Below are 20,605 nucleotides of genomic sequence, written 5' to 3' on the forward strand. Positions count from 1 at the left end.
ACAAACAGATCAATGGGATTGGAATGCATGGTGTGAATTGGCATATAACCAATAAAAAGTTTTAAAAATCATGAAATTTTCAGACAAATAAATAAAACTGGAAAAAAATTATCCTGTGTGAGTTAACTCAGACCCAGAAAGACAAATATAGTATGTATTCACTTATAAGTAAATATTAGCCATTAAGTAAATGTTAAACAAACTATAGTCAATAGATCCAGAGAGATTAAAGAGGATGGGTCCAATGGTGGACATATGGGTCTCCATGGGAAGAGGAAATAGAGTAGAGTTTATGGGCAGACAGGGGATGGGAATGGAAGCAGGAGAGATCATGAGGGAGAGAGTGTGGGGCGAGATTGCTGGAGCTAGGGAGGCATTTGGTATGGAGTGTGGAAACCTAGAACAGTGAAAACTTCCTGAAATCCATGAAGGTGGTCTTGTGGATTCTTAGTTGTAAGGGATACAGAACTTTAACAGACATCTCTTTTAGCCAGACAAAACTTCCAGAGAACTGGGTTGCACTTGACTGGGTTGTTGGCCATGTGGGTCCCATGGAAATCACCAAACAACACAGGCTGTTGCTAAGACAAAGGGTTTCTCTCCACAAAGTGACAGCAAGACCCTATTACAGAGGACAACATCCGCACAACTCAGTGAAGGTGATTGAGCTGGTACCTACCTGGAGTCTTCACCTTATGTTCTAGTCTCTTTGGTGTAGGAAGGGACTCTGAAGACCACTGAAAGAGAAATGTGTACACCAATTCAGTCACAAAACCTTCGAACAATGATCTGTCCTGCTGCAAGATATCCTGGGGCAGTGAATGTCTGATTAGGCTTAAGGCCTTTTCAAAAAAATGGAGCCCATACTCAAAATTACCTGGGCAACCCCAAAACTGCAGGTCTGTGCACCACATATTGGAGGTTTCTGGCCTGGCCAGGCAGAAGCATCAAGTGAAGGGGAAAGCAGAGAGGGTGTGTACAACCGCTGCTGCTGCTCTGATGAGCTTGTTCTGGTGCCACTGCTTCCCTGGCTGCACTGGATGTGCTGAGTGCAGTTACTGGAGAGATGGCCAGCAAGGGAGGGGCAGGGAAACATTTTTATTTTTTTGAAACACTTCCCTCATCTTTCTTTTTTTTTCTTTTCTTTTCTTTTTTTAAATTAAACAACTTTATTAAAAAAAAAAAACAAAGATAAATGTACAGATTTTAAGCATTTTTGCATAAAAGTATACGAATACATTTTTGTCAGTACTTTTTTTTTTTAAAAAGGTTTGATAGTGTGCATTAAGATCTTACTAGTTACAATGAGCATAAAGTACATGTAAAACAAGATGTAACCTGGAAATAGTCAAAGTTTTCTTGGTGTGAATAGATTAAGTATAATGGTTTTTCATTTTCTTTCTTTCTTTTTTTTCTTGAACTTCATATAGTTTGTGAGTTGTTTCTGGGAGTGTTCAGAGCTTTCTGGGGTTGGTATCCAGTTATCAGTGATTGCATATTATGTCTGTTCTTTTGTGACTGGGTTATCTCACTCAGGATAATATTCTCTAGATCCATTCAATTTCTTAAGAATTTCATAAAGTCATTGTTTCTAATAGCTGAGTAGTACTCCATTGTGTAAATGTACCACAATTTTTGTATCTATTCAACTACTGAAAAACATCTGGGTTCTTTCCAGCTTCTGGCTATTATAAATAGGGCTGCTATGAACATTGTGGTGCATGTATCTTTGTTGTATGTTGAGCTTCTATGGGGTACATGCCCAGAAGTGGAATAAATGGGTCTTCATGAGCAATTTTCTGAGGAATTGCCAGACTGAATTCCAGAGTAGTTGTACAAGTTTACAACCCTACCAACAGTGGAGGAGTGTTCCTCTTTCTCCGCATCCTTGCCAGCATCCGCTTTCACCTGAATTTTTGATCTTAGCCATTCTGACTGGTGTGAGGTGGAATCTCAGGGTTTTTTTTTAAACAACTTTATTTTACAAAACAAAGATAAATGTACAGATTTTAAGCATTTTTTTGCATAAAATTATACAATACATTTTTGTCAGTACATTTTGTTTCAGATTTTAAAATAATTTTTACATAAAGCTGTATGAATATATATTTTTAGTCAGTACTTGATATTTTTAAAGGTTTGATAGTATGCACTGAAAACTTAATAGGTACAATGAGCATAAAGTACATGTAAAACAAGATGTAACATGGAAATAGTCAAAGTTTTCTTGTTGTATAAAGATTTTTTTGTTTTGTTTTGTTTTGTTTTCTTTATTTATGGACTTCATACAGTCTGTGAGTTGTTTCTGGGGCAGTGCGAGCCTCTGGGGTTAGCATCCCATTATCAGTGACTGCATATTATGTCTGTTCTTTTGTGACTGGGTTATCTCACTCAGAATGATATTCTCTAGATGAAGCCATTTTCTTAAGAATTTGGTCAAGTCATTGTTTCTGGTGGCTGAGTAGTATTCCATTGTGTAAATGTCCCACAATTTTTGTATCCATTCATCTTCTGAAGGACATCTGGGTTCTTTCCAGCTTCTGGCTATTATAAATAGAGCTGCTATGAACATTGTGGTGCATATATCTTTGTTGTGTACTAAGGTGTCTCTGGGGGATATGCCCAGAAATGGAATAGCTGGGTCTTCGGGTAGTATTATGTCCAATTTTCTGAGGTATCACCAGACTGATTTCCAGAGTGGTTGTATTAGTTTGCAACCCCACAAACAGTGAAGGGTTCCTCTTTCTCCACAACCTCGCCAGCATCTGTTGTCATTTGAGCTTTAGATCTTGGCCAATCTGACTGGTGTGAGGTGGAATCTTAGGGTTGTTTTGATTTGCATTTCCCTGATGGCTAAGGATGTCAAGCACTTCCTCAGATATTTCTCAGGCATTCGATATTCCTCAACTGAGAACGTTTTGTTTAGCTCTGTACCCCATTTTTTAATAGTGTTATTTGATTCTCTGGTGTCTAGCTTTTTGAGTTCTTTGTATACCTTAGATATTAGGCCTCTATCTGATGTGGAGTTGGTAAAAATCTTTTCCCATTCTGTTGGCTGCTGTTTTGTTCTCTTGACAATGTCCTTAGCCTTACAGAAACTTTGCAATCTCATTAAGTCCCATTTGTTAATCTTTGACCTTAGAGCTTGAGCCATTGGTGTTTTGTTCAGGAAATTTTCTCCTGTGCCTATATGTTCTAAAGTTTTCCCTACTTTCTCATCTAATAGTTTCAGTGTATCTGGTTTAATGTGAAGATCTTTGATCCACTTACACTTGAGCTTTGTACAAGGAGATAAGAAAGGGTCTATTTTCATTCTTTTGCATGTTGAGTGCCAGTTGGACCCACACCATTTGTTGAATAGGCTGTCCTTTTTCCATTGAATGTTTACAGCTCCTTTGTCAAAAATCAGGTGACCATATATGTGAGGGCTCATTTTTGGATCTTCTATTTCATTCCATTGATCCACATGCCTATTTCTGTACCAGTGCCATGCAGTTTTAGCACAATTGCCTTGTAGTATAGCTTGAGGTCAGGGATAGTGATTCCCGCACTTGTTTTCTTGTTGTTGAGGATGGATTTCGCTATTCTAGGTCTTTTGTTGTTCCATATTAAATTGCACATTGATCTTTCCAATTCCATGAAGAACTGTGTTGGAATTTTGATGGGGATTGCGTTGAATCTGTAGATTGCATTTGGTAGGATGGCCATTTTTAAAATGTTGATCTTTCCAATCCATGAGCATGGAAGATCTTCCATTTTCTGAGATCCTCCTCAATTTTCTTCTTTAGGGGTTTGAAGTTCTTGTCGTACAGGTCCTTCACTTGCTTAGTTAGAATCACACCAAGGTATTTCATAGTTTTTGTGACAATTGTGAAGGGTACCTTTTCCCTAATTTATTTCTCCACATGTTTGTCCTTTGAGTATAGGAAGGCTACTGATTTGTTTGAGTTTATTTTGTATCCAGCCACTTTGCTGAACTTGTTTATCAGCTGTAGGAGTTCTCCGGTGGAGTTTTTGGGGTCACTTAAGTACACTATCATGTCATCAGCACAGATTGATGTTTTTATCTCTTCCTTTCTGATTTGCATCCCCTTGATCTCCTTTTGTTGTCTAATTCCTCCAGCCAGGACTTCCAGTACTATGTTGAATAGGTAGGGAGAGAGTGGGCAGCCTTGTCGAGTCCCTGATTTTAGTGGGATTGCTTCAAGTTTCCCACCATTAAGTTTGATGTTGGCTGTTGGTTTGCTGTATATTGCTTTTATTATGTTTAAGTATGGACCTTGGATTCCTGTTCTTTCCAGGACTTTTAACATGGAGGGGTGTTTATTTTGTCAAATGCTTTCTCAGCATCTAGTGAGATGACCATGTGATTTTGTTCTTTGAGTTTGTTTATATGGTGGATTACATTGATGGATTTCCTTATATTAAACGATCCCTGCATCCCAAGGATGAAGCCTACTTGGTCATGGTGAATGATCATTTTGATGTGTTCTTGGATTCGGTTTGCAAGGCTTTTGTTGAGTATTTTTGTGTCAATGTTCATAAGTGAGATTGGTCTGAAGTTCTCTTTCCTTGTAGGGTCTTTGTGTGGTTTAGGTACGAGGGTTATTGTTGCCTCAAAAAATGAGTTGGGTAGCATTCCATCAGATTCTATCTTTTGGAATAGTTTGGAGAGTATTGGTGTTATATCCACAATAAATGTCTGATAAAATTCTGTACTGAACCCGTCTGGACCTGTGCTTTTTTTGGTTGGGAGGCTTTTGATGACTTCTTCTATTTCTCTAGGTGTTATAGGGTTATTTAGATGGTTTATTTGGTCCTGGTTTAACTTTGGGATCTTGTATCTGTCTAGGAATTTGTCCATTTCCTCCAGATTTTCCAATTTTGTGGAGTATAAGTTTTTGTAGTAGGATCTGATGATTTCTTGAATTTCCTCAGTTTCAGTTGTTATGTCTTAATTTTTTTTTCTGATTTTGTTAATTTGTATACTCTCTCTTTGCCCTCTAGTTAGTCTGGCTAGGGGCTTATCAATCTTGTTGATTTTCCCTAAGAACCAACTCTTGGTTTTGTTGATTCTTTCTATGGTTCTTTTTGTTTCTATTTGGTCTATTTCTGCCCTAATTTTGATTATTTCTTGCCGTCTACTCTTCTTGGGTATATCTGCTTCTTTTTGTTCTAGGGCTTTTAGCTGTGCTGTCAGGTTGCTGATGTAAGCTCTCTCCAGTTTCTTTTTGGAAGCACTTAGGGCTATGAGTTTTCCTCTTAGTTCTGCTTTCATTGCATCCCATAAGTTTGGGTATGTTGTGTTTTCGTTTTCGTTGAATTCTAGAAAGTCCTTAATTTCTTTCTTTATTTCTTCTTTGGCCCTGCTATCGTTTAACAGAGCATTGTTTAGTTTCCATGTGTACGCAGCCTTTTTGTTGTCTTTGTTGTTGTTAAAGACCGGCCGCAGACCATGGTGATCTGAGAGGATGCATGGGAGTATTTCAATCTTCTTATATCGATTGATACTCGTTCTGTGTCTAATTATGTGATCAATTTTCGAGAAGGTTCGATGGGTTGGTGAGAAGAAAGTGCATTCTTTTACTTTAGAATGATATTTTCTGTATATATCTATTAATTCTAGTTGGTTCAAAGTCTCTGCTAGTTTTGCAGTGTCCTTGTTCAGTTTCTGTTTCCATGATCTGTCCATTGGTGAGAGTGGGGTATTAAAGTCTCCCACTATTATTGTGTGGGGTGAAATGTATTTTTTGAGCTTTAGTAGGGTTTCTTTTATGAATGTGGGTGCTTTTTTATTTGGAGCATATATGTTAAGAATTGAGAGTTCCTCCTGACAGATTTCCCTGGTAATGAGTAAAAAGTGTCCTTCCTTATCTTTTTTGATAACATTTGGTTGGAAATTTACTTTATTCGATATTAGAATAGCCATTCCAGTTTGCTTCTTGGGGCTGTTTGCTTGGAAGTTTTTTTCCCACCCTTTTACTCTGAGATAGTGTCTGTCTCTGTCTCTGAGATGAGTTTCTTGTATGCAGAAAAAGGCTGGATTTTGTTTATGTATCCAGTCTGATAGCCTATGTCTCCTTTTTGAGGAGTCGAGAGCATTTATGTTAGATATTAAGGAATAGTGTTTTCTGTTTCCTGCCATTATTGCTTTTTTGGGTTGAGTTGTGTTTGTGTCTTTTTCTTCTTTTAGTTTTCTTGTTTAGGAGTTTTCTTGTTTTCCCTAGGCTGTAGTTTTCCTCATTGTATTGGGTTTTCCACCTATAATTCGTTGTAGTGCTGGGTTTGTGGTCAGATATTGTGTAAATTTAGATTTGTCTTGAAATATCTTCATCTCTCCATCTATGGTGAGTGATAGTTTTGCTGGGTATAGCAGCTTGGGCTGGCACTTGTGCTCTCTTAGGATGTGCATGATGTCTGTCCAGGCTCTTCTAGCTTTCATGGTCTCTATTGAGAAATTGGGTGTGATTCTGATTGGCCTGCCTTTATATGTTACCTGACCTTTTTCCCTTACTGCTTTTAGTATTCTTTCTTTGCTTTGGGCACTTGGTGTTTTGACTATTATGTGTTGGGAGGTATTTCTTTTCTGGTCCAACCTATTTGGAGTTCTGAAGGCTTCTTTTATGGTCGTGGTCATCTCATTCTTGAGGGTAGGGAAGTTTTCTTCTACGATTTTGTTGAAGATATTTACTGTGCCTCTTAGTTGATACTCTTCTCCCTCTTCTATTCCTATTATCCTTAGGTTAGGTCTTCTCATTGTGTCCTGGATTTCCTGGACATTTTGGGTTAGGAGCTTTTTGTTTTTTGCATCTTCTCTGGCTGTTTTGTTAATGTTTACAATTTTGTCTCTGCCCCTGAAATTCTCTCTTCCATCTCTTGTAGTCTATTGGAGATGCTTGCATCTGTGACTCCTGATTTCTTTTTTAGGTGTTCTACCTCTAGGGTTATCTCTTTTATTGTTTTCTTTATTGTGTCAATTTCTGTTTTAAATTCCCTCATCTCTTTGGTTCTGTTTTCCTCTAGTTCTTTGAGTTCTTTGAGTGTTTTTCTTGTTTCCTCTTTAAAAGCATCTGAAGCTTTTTGCTTTTTCCCCGTTCTTGTTTAAGTGTCTTTATCACCATCTTGAGGTATGACTTCAGGTCTGCATCTTCTTTTTCTGGAGTGTTTGGCATTCCAATGTTTGCTGTTATGGCAGAGTTGGGTTCTGGTATAGCCAGGTTGTCTTGGTTTCCTTGGGACATACTCTTTCGCTTTCCCCTCGCCATCTTGTTGTCAGTGATATGTTCTTGCCTTTCTTTTGTATCTGGTCTGTGTCCCTGGATCTCCACTGTCCAGGTGTCAGATTGGTCGAGCCCTGTTCTGTGCCCTGAAGTCGCCGCAGGGTGGAAACAGAAGTTTCAAAGTTGTTTTCCTGGTCCCTGGATCAAGCAGGGCTGAGGTGCGCTTACCGTGTGCACTTTGCAGAGATCTCTCTGCTCCCTGGCTGCCCAGATCTCCTACTCACCAGTCTTTAAAGCTTTAGGAACTGCTGATCCGAGTGGCAGATGGGCCTCGCCCTGTTTTGCGCCCTGAAGTCTCCACCGGGTGGAAACAGAAGTTCCAAAGTTGTCTTCCTGGTCCCTGGATCAGGCAGGCCTGGGGGTGCGCTTACCGTGTGCACTTTGCAGAGATCTCTCTGCTCCCTGGCTGCCCAGATCTCCTACTCACCAGTCTTTAAAGCTTTAGGAGCTGCTGATCCTAGTGGCTGATGGGCCACGCCCTGTTCTGTGCCCTGAAGTCCCTCAGGGTTGTTTTGATTTGCATTTCCCTGATGGTTAATGATGTCAAGCACTTCCTTAGATGCTTCTCAGCGATTCGATGTTCCTCAATTGAGAACTTTTTGTTTAGTTCTGTACCCCATTTATTAGTAGGATTGTTTGATTCTCTGGTGTCTAGCTTCTTGAGTTCTTTGTATACCTTACATATTAGGCCTCTATCTGATATGGAGTTGGTAAAAATCTTTTCCCATTCTGTTGGCTGCCATTTTGTTTTCTTGACAATGTCTTTAGCCTTACAGAAACTTTGCAATCTCATTAAGTCCCATTTGTTAATCTTTGACCTTAGAGCTTGAGCCACCGGTATTTTGTTCAGAAAATTTTCTCCTGTGCCTATGTGTTCTAAGGTTTTCACTACTTTCTCATCTAATAGTTTCAGTGTATCTGGTTTAATGTGGAGATCTTTGATCTTGCACTTGAGCTTTGTATAAGGAGATAAGAAAGGGTCTATTTTCATTCTTCAGCCTGCTGAGTACAAATTGAACAAACACCATTTGTTGAAGAGACTGTTTTTTTTTCCACTGAATGTTTACAGCTCCTTTGTCAAAAATCAAGTGACCATATGTGTGAGGATTCATTTCTGGATCTTATATTCTATTCCATTGATCCACATTCCTATTTCTGTACCAGTACCATGCAGTTATTAACACAATTGCTTTGTAATATAGTTTGAGGTCAGGGATGGTGATTCCCACCACAGATGTTTTCTTGTTGTTGAGGATTGATTTTGCTATTCTAGGTCTTTTGTTATTCCAGATGAAATTGCACATTTTGCTTTCCAACTCTATGAAGAATTGGGTTGGAATTTTGATGGGGATTGCATTGAATCTGCAGATTGCTTTTGGTAAGATGGCTATTTTTACAATGTTGATTTTTCCAATCCATGAGCATGGGAGATCTTTCCATATTCTGAGATCTTCCTCGATTTCCTTCTTTAGAGGTGTGAAGTTCTTGTCGTATAGGTCCTTCACTTGCTTAGGTAGTGTCACAACAAGGTATTTCATATTGTTTGTGACTATTGTGAAGGGTATCTTTTCCCTAATTTCTTTCTCCACATGTTTGTCCTTTGAGTAGAGGAAGGCTACAGATTTGTTTCAGTTAATTTTATATCCAGCCACTTTGCTGAACTTGTTTATCAGCTGTAGGAGTTCTCTGGTGGAATTTTTGAGGTCACTTAAGTACACTATCATGTCATCTGCAAACAATAATGTTTTTACTTCTTCCTTTCCAGTTTGTATCCTTTTGATTTCCTTTTGTTGTCTAATTGCTCCAGCTAGAACTTCCAGTACTATGTTGAATAGGTAGGGGAGAGTGGGCAGCCTTGTTGAGTCCCTGATTTTATTGGGATTCCTTCAAGTTTCCCACCATTAAGTTTGATGTTGGCTGTTGGTTTGCTGTATATTTCTTTTATTATGTTTAAGTATGGGCCTTGGATTCTTCTTCTTTCCAGGACATTTAACATGAAGGAGTGTTGAATTTTTTCAAATGCTTTCTCAACATTTAGTGAGATGGCCATGTCGTTTTTTTCTTTGAGTTTGTTTATACAGTGGATTACATTAATGAATTTCTGTATATTAAACCATCCCTTAATCCCAGGGATGAAGCATACTTGATCATGTTGAATGATCATTTTGCTATGTTCTTGGATTCATTTTGCAAGGATTTTGTTGAGTATTTTTGCATCAATGTTTATAAGCGATATTGGTTTGATGTTCTCTTTCCTTGCAGGGTGTTTGTGTGGTTTAGAAACGAGGGTTATTGTAGCCTCAAAATTGAGATAGGTAGTGTTCCATCTGATTCTATTTTGTGGAATACTTTGGAGAGTATTGGTATTAAGTCGTCAATAAATGTCTGATAAAATTCTGCACTAAACCCATGTTGACCTGGGCTTTTTTTTTTTTTTTTTTTTTTTTGGTTGGGAGGCTTTTGATGACTGCTTCTATTTCTTTTAGGTGTTATGGGATTATTTAGATGGTTTACCTGGTCCTGGTTTAACTTTAGTATCTGGTATCTGTCTAGGAATTCATCCATTTCCTCCAGATTTTCCAGGTTTGTTGAGTATATGCTTTAGTAGTAGGATCTGATGATTTCTTTAATTTCCTCAGTTTCAGTTATTATGTCTCCACTTTCACTTCTGATTTTGTTAATATGGATACTCTCTGTTTGTCCTCTAGTTAGTCTGGCTAAGTGTTTATCAATATTGCTAATTTTCTCAAAGAACCAGTTCTTTATGTTTCTACTTGGTTAATTTCTGCTCTGAGGTTGATTTTTTCTTGCCATCTACTCCTCTTGGGTGTATCTTTTTTTTTTTTTTTTTGTTCTAGAGCTTTCAACTGTGCTGTCAAGTTGCTAGTGTATGTTGTCTCCAGTTGTGTTTTGAAGGCACTCAGAGCTATGAGTTTTCCTCTTAGTATGGCTTTCATTGCATCCCATAGGTTTGGGTATGTTGTGCTGTCATTTTCATTAAATTCTAGAAAACCCTTAATTTATTTTTTTATTTCTTCTTTGATCATGTTATCATTGAATAGAGCATTGTTCAGCTTCCATGTGTATGTGTGCTTTCTGTTGTCTTACTTGTTACTAAAGACCAGCCTTATTCCATGCTGATCTGATACGATGCGTGGGAGTATTTCAATATTCTTATATCTATTGAGGCTTGTTTTGTGACTGATGATATGGTTAATTTTTTAAAAGGTGCCATGAGGTTCTGAGAAGAAGGTATATTCTTTTGTTTTAGAATGATATGTTCTGTAGATATCTATTAATTCCAATTGGTTCATAACCTCTGCTAGTTTTACAGTGTCCTTGTTCAGTTTCTGTTTCCATGATTTGTCTATTGATGAGAGTGGGGTATTGAGGTCTACCACTATTATTGTGTGGGTTGCAATGTATTTTTTGAGCTTTAGTAGGGTTTTTTTTTTTTAATGAATATGGGTGCTCCTGTATTTGGAGCATATATGTTAAGGATGGAGAGTTCCTCCTGACAAATTTTCCCTGTAATGATTAAAAAGTGTCCTTCCTTATCTTTTTTGATAACTTTTGGTTGAAAACTTGCTTTATTTGATATTAGAATGGCTACTCCAGCTTGTTTCTTGGGGCCATTTGCTTAGAAGTTTTTCCCAACCTTTTACTCTGAGACATTGTCTGTCTTTGTCTCTGAGATGAGTTTCCTGTATGCAGCAAAATGCTTCATTCTATTTATGTATCCAGTCTGATAGCCTATATCTTTTTTGGGGGGAGTTGAGTCCCTTTATTTTAACAGGTATTAAGGAATAGTGGTTGCTGTTTCTTACTATTTTTTATTTTTGGAGGTAGAATTGTGCCTGTGTGTCTTTCTTATTTTGGTTTTCTTGCTTAGGAGTTTTCTTGGTTTTACTATTATATAGTTCCCCTCCTTGTATTGGGTTTTCTACCTATCATTTGTTGTAGTGCTGGGTTTGTAGTCAGATATTGTATAAATTTAGTTTTTTCTTGGAATATCTTGGTCTCTCCATCTATAGTGATTGAGAGTTTTGCTGGGTATAGCAGCTTGGGCTGACACTTGTGTTCTCTTAGGGTCTGCATGATGTCTGTCCAGCATCTTCTAGCTTTCATAGTCTCTGTTGGGAAATCAGGTGTGATTCTGATTGATCTGCCTTTATATGTTACATGACCTTTTCCCCTTACTGCTTTTAGTATTCTTTCTTTGCTTTGGGCACTTGGCGTTTTAAGTATTATGTGTTGGGAGGAATTTCTTTTCTTGTCCACTCTATTTGGAGTTCTGTAGGCTTGTTTTATGCTCTTGGTCATTTCATTCTTAACGGTAGGGAACTTTTGTTCGATGATTTTGTTGAAGATATTTACTGTGCCTCTTAATTAATATTCTTCGCCCTCTTCTATTCCTATTATCCTTAGGTTTGGTCTTCTCATTGTGTCCTGGATCTCCTGAACATTTTGGGTTAGGAGCTTTTTGGTTTTTGCATCTTCTCTGACTGTTTTGTCTATGTTTTCTATGTTGTCTTCTGTGTCCGAGATTCTCTCTTCCATCTGTTGTAGTCTATTGGAAATGCTTGCATCTGTGACTCCTGATTTCTTTTTTTAGGTGTTCTACCTCTACGTTTATCTATTTTAGTGTTTTCTTAATTGTGTCAATTTCCGTTTTAAATTCCTTCTTCCATTCCTTCATCTCTTTGTTTCTGTTTTCTTCTAGTTCTTTGATTTCTTTGAGTTTTTTTCTTAAAAGCTTTTTTTCTTTATGCTTTTCCTCCTGTTCTTTTTTAAGGATCTCTATCATCATCTTAAGGTATGATTTCAGGTCTGAGTCTTCTTTTTCCGGAGTGTTTGGCATTCTGCTGCTTGCTGTGATGGGAGAGCTGGGTTTTGGTATTGCCAGGTTGTCTTGGTTTCCCTGGAGTATCTTTTTTTGCTTTCCTCTTGCCATCTTGTTGTCTGTGATTATATGTAGTCTTGTTGTCAGTGATTGGTTCTCATCTCTCCCTTGTACTTGGCCTGTGTCCCTGGATCTCCTCTGTTCCTTGGTGGTAGATGGTCTGAGCACCTGTTCTGTACGCACGGATTGCTGGCTGGAAACAGACACCCTAAGGCAGAGTTTCTGCCCCCCTAAACCAGTGGGGGTGCACTTTCTGCGTTCTGGGAACAGACCTCTCTACTCCTTGGCTACTCGGAACACTGTCTCACCAGGCCTGTGTCCTTGGATCTCTGCTGTTCTTGGTGGCAGATGGCCTGAGCGCCTGTTCTGCACGCACGGGTTGCTGGCTGGAAACAGACACCCTAACGCAGAGTTCCTGCTCTCCTGAACCAATGGGGGGGTGTCGAGCACTTTCCCCGTGCTCGGCACAGACCTGTTTGTTCCCTGGCTACTCGGAGCACAGTCTCACCAGGCCTGTGTCCCTGGTTCTCCACAGGGGAACTTCTAGCAGTGAAAGCTTCAGAAGAGCGTTCTTGGGACTGGAGAGATGGCAGTGTTTATGAACCAGACTATGCTTCCAGAGGTCTTGAGTTCAATTCCCAGCAACCATCTGTAATGGAGATCCAGTGCTCTCTTCTGGTGTATCTAAAGACAGCGACAGTGTTCTCAGAAACATAAAAAAATGAATAAATATTTTAGAAAACAAAAGCTTCGGGAGAGCATTTTCTTCCCAGGTATTGTTACATCTCTTATATTACAGATGCTCCCAGGTGATTGAGAAATTTTCACACACCTTTACTCCTTCTGCATAGGAGCTTATATACAGTTTGGGGGTGGGGTGGTGTCTGATAGCAGGTTCTTTCTATTGGCTTGATCTGAGATGTTAGAGGTGCCTCATTTACATGCAGAAAAGCTTGGGGGCACTGCTCCTACATGAATGATGGTCACAACTCTTTCTATGGAAGCTGTGGCTACTTGGCAAAAACCTGGTGTTGAGAGCAGATGAAGCTCCTACTGTCCTTTTGAGTCCTGGGGCTTCCACCCCAGCTCAGCTTTACAAGGTTTCCTCTCATGGTCCATTGCCCCACAAGAATCAGAGCCTGGGTAAAGCATAGCTTAGGTAAAAGCAAGCATGACTGTTATAAAAAAAAATCAGTGAAACAATTTCTAATAGTATTCTGCTCTAGTCATACATCAGTACTTTATCCAGTTATCATCAGAGAGCCTTCCTCTGGTGGCAGATGGGAGCAGATGCAGAGGCCCACAGCCAGATATTATGCAGAAAGAGAGTCTACATTGGAGCTATCCATCAAATCCCTTCTCTTATTGCTCAGGGAATCCTGTGGAGGAGAAGTTAAAAAGACTGTAAGAGTCAGAGGGGATGGAGTACACCAGGAGACCCAGGCCCTTTGAATCAACCAAGTGAAGCATATATGAGCTCACAAACAGTGAAGTAACAACCATAGGGCCTACACGGGTCTGCACCAGGTCTTAGCATATATATTATTGTGGAACCTGGTGCCAGGAGTCCCACACAGCTCTTTAACTGGGGAAAGGGCAGCCTCTGCTACCTCCTCCACTGGGTTCAGCTGGCATGCACAAACTCAGGCTTGGACACGTGAGAGCAGTGCTCAGTGGGGCGTGAGAACTCTAGTCTGAGCCTGAGAGACTGATGCTCAGCCAGGCATGTGAACTCAGGCTTGAGCCCATAAGAACAGAACTTTGTTGCTGATCTTGGCAGGATGTGGTAGAACACTGTGGCACTGGGTGTCAGGCCAAGCTGAACCAGGCTGGTGATAGGTTCTGGTGCAGGACGCAAGAAACTTAGGGAAAGAAAATTTCTTCCCAATCGGAGGTGTTACCAGCTCTTTAGAACAATGGAACTCAGGTGGAGGAATGATTTCTGCATGTGTCTTTCGCATTCAACTCCACTATAAATACAGTTTTTGAAATGGTTTGAAGTCTGACAACCAGCACTTTCTACTGGCTTGGCCTCAGAGCTTGGGAAGACCTTGTCTACTTATTTGGGGGTGGTCCTGCTTCTACCTAGAGCTTACATGCAGTCACATCTATGTGCAGGGAAAGGACTTGGGGCGTGGCTGATCTGGTTGGGGTCCATGTCACATCCTTCTGTGGAGGCAGGACTTGTGGTGTGGCCAACATTTTGAGGGCCGTGCACTGATGCACGGCATATAGCAGCATGAGGATTCCTTATTTCTCGAGAGTTCGGGAAGCTCCTGCCATCTCACTTATTACTCCCAGGGCTTTGGCCGATCTCAACTGAAAATCAGGGTTCCTAATACAGCCTTCCTGTCCCACATATTATACCTTTTAGGTTAGTACTTTCATGGGACTTGTGGCAAGAAGCCTGTTCTTTCCTAGTGAGTGACAGAAAGGGAGAGGGAAGATAGGGAGGAACTGGGAGAGGAAAGTGTGGGGATATATCAAATGAGAAAAGGTTCTGTTTTCAACAAAAAAACTTGAATGACTGAAATAAACCCCAAATAGTTAGCATTCGGGACATATACCAGGCCTAGATGGTTGGTATAGCCGTCCAGGTCAGTACCAGGTAGCCTTTGTTAGTAGTCATTTCAATGGAATCTCAGACTGTCTTTGTTTAAGAAAACTACCTCCTGGGATGACTTATCTTTTATATGTAATTAAACTGTCTGAATCCAATTTGGGACCACATGATAGAGTGTGACTTTTGGATTTGTGAACATGCCACGTAGATCCAAATTTAGCTCCTCTATAATTGCCATCTTGGCCCCAAACTCAGGGTAAAATCTGAGACAATTACTTTAACATTTCCTAGAGTTAACAGCTGAAAGTAACATCCCACTGTGCCCAAGAGCACAGAGAAAATTCAGCTACTTTGCAGTTAAAAAATAAACCCAACCCATTTTATATTTGGTTCTATTAAAATTGTTTTCATTTCATAATTTGAATAGATTCTTTCCTTTTATTGAAAATAGATTTTTCCTCATACAATATAGTCTGATTACAGTTTCCCTTCCCTCTACACTTCCAAGTTCCTCCTACCTTCCATCCTGTCTGGATCCACTTTCTTTCTGTCTCTCTTTAGAAAAGAGCATACTTCTGGGAGACCATAATAAAACATAACAAAATGAACCATGGACCCAGGAAGATTAGGTACAGAGGAAGGAACTAGGAAGAAACACATGGCTCTCTCTGAGGAAGAAAATAATATAATTTTAAAAAATAGATTTAAAACAAAAATTTATGGTTCATTTTGAACACATGCATTGGCCATTTGGAAAACAATAATTTACTAAGTTTATGCAGCTCTCCTAATTGTTTTTCACAGAACATTTTAAAAATGCATTTAAAACACACACACACACACACACACACACACACACACACACACACACACACACACAATCAGCACCATTTGTTACCACTGATCTGATCATGAGTCAATGTTCATTAGGAGACTGTCTGAAACTTTAATCTCCACTAAGAATATTGAATTTCACTTTTGGCAACAAATGTGGACAGCTGCTTTTCTAGAAATGATTGGTTTACTTTATTCATCTTCAGTAAAATATCTGCCAAATATCCAGATCAGAATAATCCTGATTTGTTGGTGTTCATTCAACTAAAACTGGCGTTCAGTGGAAAACACGGCTATCTCAGCCTCCAGTTCAAATGATCTCACAGCACGTTCCCTAGGACAGTGTGGGACAGTGCCAGGGAGCAGAATGCTCTACCTACAGCTCTCATTTTGTCTCACAAGGTATTAAAGGCATATATTCAATGACAAAATAAAATGAGCTTTTTTTCATAACTCCATCAGGTATGGTCTCAATGGGGAGGTCACTTAGACCATCAAGTGCTGTCCTCACAGGCATGGAAGTCCTGGGTTTGATCTTTAGAACTCATTTTAAAGACGGTAAGTGGAACACACTTGTAATCGCAGTGCAGAGGAGTACAAGCCATCTCCGAGTGTCTGAGCCATGTCTGAAAGTCAGTGGCCGCCAGTATAGCCTAATTATTAAGCTCCAAACCAATGAGAGACCCTTTTCTCAAACAAAGTAGATTGAGTTTCTGAGTATAATGATACCCAAGGTGCTCCTTTGGCCTTTACACACACTAGCACAGACACTTAAACACAAATAATAAAACAAAGTATGCTCTACAGTTTAATTAGCTTTCAACAATGTTTTAAATTGTGTATAGGTGCTTTGCCTATATGTATATCTGGAACAACAGTTCGTGCTCTTAACCACAGAGCCATCTTTCCAGCCACACAAGTAGCATTTAAATGCTTAAAACTTTGTGTTTATTATTATTTTCCAATAAGCATACAGTGTTGTTAAAGAGATAGGTATTCTTGTTAGATTCCTACTAAGGTTCCGCAGCTTGACCCATTGTTGGTTTCAAATGTTCCGTGTAAATGTGAATGTCATGCAATGATGAGGATATTGCTGCAGACACTCTGAAGGCTTTGAGGACCTCTGGTGTCACTGTGTCACATTGTGGAAGCCACCACTTTAGAGATATGTGGGCTTTTCTTCTGTCCATATACAATACAGAAACACAAATCTGTGGCCACAACAATCAGGACAGGAATGTCACTCAATTCTAAGTACAACCTGAGTACTTGTCTCCAGGTTCATAGTAAATAAGAACATTTTAACCTCAGTAAATGTCAGTCACAAGAATGTGAACGGTTTGAAAGTCTAACGAAGCCCATGGCTTCCTGAGAATGCTCATATGCACATCCATTAAGGTAATTATCTGGCTAAACATTCCTAATCTCTCTCAAGTTCAACAGGTTCATGGACAGTTAAAAAACACCTTTTAGGAATGGAGAGATGGATCAACGGTTTAGAGCACTCATTCTTGCAGAGGACCTGGGTTCAATTCCTAGCACCCACATGATGGCTCACAACCACATATTATTTATGTTCCAGAGATCCAACCCTCTCTTCTGGCCTCTGAGAGTACAAGGTTTGCAGATAATGCTATACATTCAGGTAGGCAAAATACTCATTCATATAAAAGTTTCAAAAATCTAAAAAAATAAATATGAATGCAAAAACCTAGCTTTTTGTGACTACATATTAATGAAGTTTTGTATGGATAAACCCTGTTAGTATTTTATCTTCTGCCCTTGCACCTATAGTAAATCATTAATTCACTTTTTATGACTTTGGGTTAATGTTTTAGAATCTTTGGGAATGTACTCTGAGTAGTAGACAGCTGCTTGCCATCTTAGAAGCAACTAACTCATGTCATTAAAGACTGGCAGGGAGAACCTATTTTTAGTTTCGATTATCAGAGAGAACCTAATAGAAGTCTCACTATAAAAAAGCTTAATAAGCATTGATATAATTTTAGGAATTCTTAGAGCATCATCATTAGTAATTAAGAAGTTATCCACTTATCTACATAGCATCACTACAAGACAGTAATCTTTATTATTCTACAGAGATCTGTTCAAAAGGGTGGCCTAAAACCCAGTGATTGTTATATATGTTTAATAATGACAGCAAAAACATATTAATAGCAGGAATCTCTTCTAAGATTAATTTCTCCTGGACCTTTCCCACAGGAGCAAGTCTATTGTGGATTCCAATCCAAGGCAGACTCATCTCAAGGTTATCGTCTGCTAGTTATTAGCCTGTTGACTCCTGACAAATGACTATTTCAACCAGTTGACTTGTTTTCCACTCACATCCTAAATGTGGGAGATTTTCTGAAGAGAAAGTAACCTCATATGTCTCTAATTCTAGGGAACTTCTCTATGATTTAAACAGTAACTGCGTTATAGCTTGAAACACCTGTTACTTCCTTGATTCTATTTATTACAAGCTATCCATTTTGAATGTCAATCTAAATGACATTACTTTTTTGATTTTTGTCTCATCATGTTCATTATTATTATATAGAAAACTACTGTTTATCGTACCTTGATTTTGTGTCCTGTTATTTTGCAGAGAGCATTGATCAGCTTTAGAAGTCTTCTGGTTGACTTCATGGGTACTATTAAGTATAGAATCATATTGTTAATAAATGGGGATAATTGAATTTCTCCCATTTGTATCTGTACCCCTTTTATTTTTTCTTTTATCTCATTGTTGTTGTTAAATCTTGGAGCACTATATTGTGTAAGGATGGAGAGCATGGATGTCTTGTCTCATTTATGATTTTAGAGAAAATGCTTTCGGGTTTCCCCCACTATTAATGTTGGCAATAGGATTGTCATATGTAAGAGTTTATTGTGGTAAGTTATATTCCTCTTGTTACTAGTTTCTTCAGGACCTTTATCATGAAGAGATGTTAAACTTTATCAAAGGCCTTTCTTGTATCTATTGACATGATCATGTAATTTCTGCCCTTGAGTCTATTTATTTGATGTTATATTTTTGATTTGCATATCTTAAACTACCCTTAAACTTTTAAATAAGTCATCTGTATCATGGGAATCATGGTCCTTTTGGTGAACTACTGAATTTAGAATTTCACAGAGAATTTTTGTGTTCATGTTCATATGGATGACACTTACACTTTTGTTTTTGTGTCTTTATCTAGCTCCAAAACATGAGTTGGAAACATCCCTTTCTTTTCTGTTTTATGGAACAGTTTGAGGATATTGGTATTAGACAATCTTTGAAGGTCCAGTAAAATTCAGTAGTGAATTCATCTGGGCCTGAATAAATTTTGGTTGAGATTATTATTATTATTATTATTATTATTACTGCTTCAGTCTCAGTGCTTTTAACAAGTCTTTTTGAGTTGATTTCATTTTTAATTTTGGCAGATGCTCGATGTCTGGAAATTCATTAGTACTTTTAGGAAGTTGCAAGTGATACTGTGACTTTCATTGATATCAGTTGCAAAGAATCCCCTTTCAACTCTAAGTTTATTAGTTTGTGTCTTTTTGCACTTTGGTTGGACTCAGGCTTTGTCAATTTTGTTTATTCTATCAAAGCAATCCATATTTATTTCATTGCTTCTTCCTATACTGTTCTTTTTATTTCTGCTTCATTAGTTTCTTCACTGATCCTTATTATTTATATTCATTTAGTGACTGGGTTTTGCTTATTCCTGTTATTCTAAGAGCCTATGGTTAATGCACCATTAAATTATATTTGATAACTTACTATATTTATAGTCATAAAGTTCCAATTTAGAATGAATTTCCTTGTAAGTCCAAGATTTTAGTGAGTTGTTTTCATATCATTTGATTCTGAGAACTTAAAAAATGTTCCCTTGATTCATTCTTTGATTCACTAATCCGGCAAAAGTATAATTTTCAGTCTCCATGATTTTTTATAGTTTCTATGTGTTTATTACTTCTTTTTTTTCCAGCATGATATTTTATTGGTTCTTTGAGGATTTCACATCATGTAGCCTGATCACATTCATTTTTCCTTCCTTCTGTGTCTTCCCTCTGACCCCTTTTGTTTCATTGAGACAGCAGCTAGTTGGATCTTGGTTGCCTTTTAATCTAGTCAGTCTGTGGGTTTTATGGAGAGTTGAGGTTATTTATATTTAAGGTTATTATTGATTGGTTCTTGCCAATTAGTATGATTTGATTTAGTAATACTTTTGGTTACTTGTTTATTCTTTTTATTTCTTGAATTATTATCAGAGATTTTCTGGCTTATTGTATTGGGGGGTGGTAGATAATGCCCCTCCAGCTTCTTCAGTTCTGCCCCTAATGCCTTCATTGGGATTCCTGTTGCCAGTCTAATGGTTGGCTTCAAGCATCCTCATCTGTATCAGTATGGGTCTGGCAGAGGCTCTCAGGAGGCAAACATATCAGGCTCTGCTTAACAGTGAGTGCACACCATGAGTGTTCTTTTCTGACTGGTTACCTCGCTCCAAATGATATTTTCTAGTTCCATCCATTTGCCTAAGAATTTCATAAAGTCATTGTTTTTAATAGCTGAGTAGTACTCCATTGTGTAAATGTCCCATATTTTCTCTGTCCATTCCATTTGTGGATGGAGAGTTGAATATGTAAACATGAGTGAAAAGCAATTGGGCTGTAGAGTTGTGTTTGTGTTGAGTTTTGGCATAAATGAACACCCAGGATGGAGGTGAAAGGCAAGCAAAGGAAGACTGCCAAGGGAAGGGAGTTTCAGGGTCAGTTTTGGGCCATGGGGTCCGTGGCTCAGGCGGAGTGACCGAGGTGCACACAGCTTTGTATCAGGGTGGGGCCTGAGGAGTGAAACCTTAGGGCCAATAAAGAGATACACATTTTTATTTTATTATTATTTTTAAATATTTACTGCAACATATGGGAGGAAATACAGGGACAAATAGAGCAGCAGGGACTGGAGAAAAGGTCATCCAAAGACTGCCTCAGCTGGGGATCCATTCTATACGTAGTCACCAAACCCAGTCA

The sequence above is a fragment of the Micromys minutus genome (genome assembly GCF_963924665.1).
Source record: "Micromys minutus genome assembly, chromosome: 27".
Lineage (NCBI taxonomy): Eukaryota > Metazoa > Chordata > Mammalia > Rodentia > Muridae > Micromys > Micromys minutus.